Source organism: Schistocerca serialis, chromosome 12, assembly GCF_023864345.2.
Source record: "Schistocerca serialis cubense isolate TAMUIC-IGC-003099 chromosome 12, iqSchSeri2.2, whole genome shotgun sequence".
Taxonomy (NCBI): domain Eukaryota; kingdom Metazoa; phylum Arthropoda; class Insecta; order Orthoptera; family Acrididae; genus Schistocerca; species Schistocerca serialis.
The window spans coordinates 2,259,567-2,259,993 of record NC_064649.1 but is presented as its reverse complement, the minus strand read 5'-3'; positions in this window follow the sequence as shown (position 1 = coordinate 2,259,993).

The following is a 427-nucleotide window of genomic DNA, read 5'->3' as shown; positions in this document are numbered from 1 at the left end:
GCTGCAAAGGTTTTCAAGAGTTCTAGAAGAAATCTCATACGGTTGAGACAAGAAGAAGAAGAAGAAGAAGAAGAAGCAGCCAACGCCGGCCATTGCTATGGTTGGGTCTCTCTTGGCCTCAGTACAAATTCATTCGGCACTTCAGTTTTCATATATACACATCATATGAGGCCTCTTCAATAAAGAATAATCATAATTTTTTTTGACAACATGCTTTTCCTTATCCTCATAATTTTGATGGTCCTTCTCATAGTAGTCTCCCGTGGATGCGACACACTTGTCCCATTGTATCTGCCAGTCTTCAAATATATGCCAGAAAATATTTTTCGATAGGTCCTCCAAAATTACCTCCGCAGCCTTCACCACTGCTCGTGATGATTGATAATGCATCTCACGAAGGCGTTTCTTCGTGTTAGGGAATAGAAAA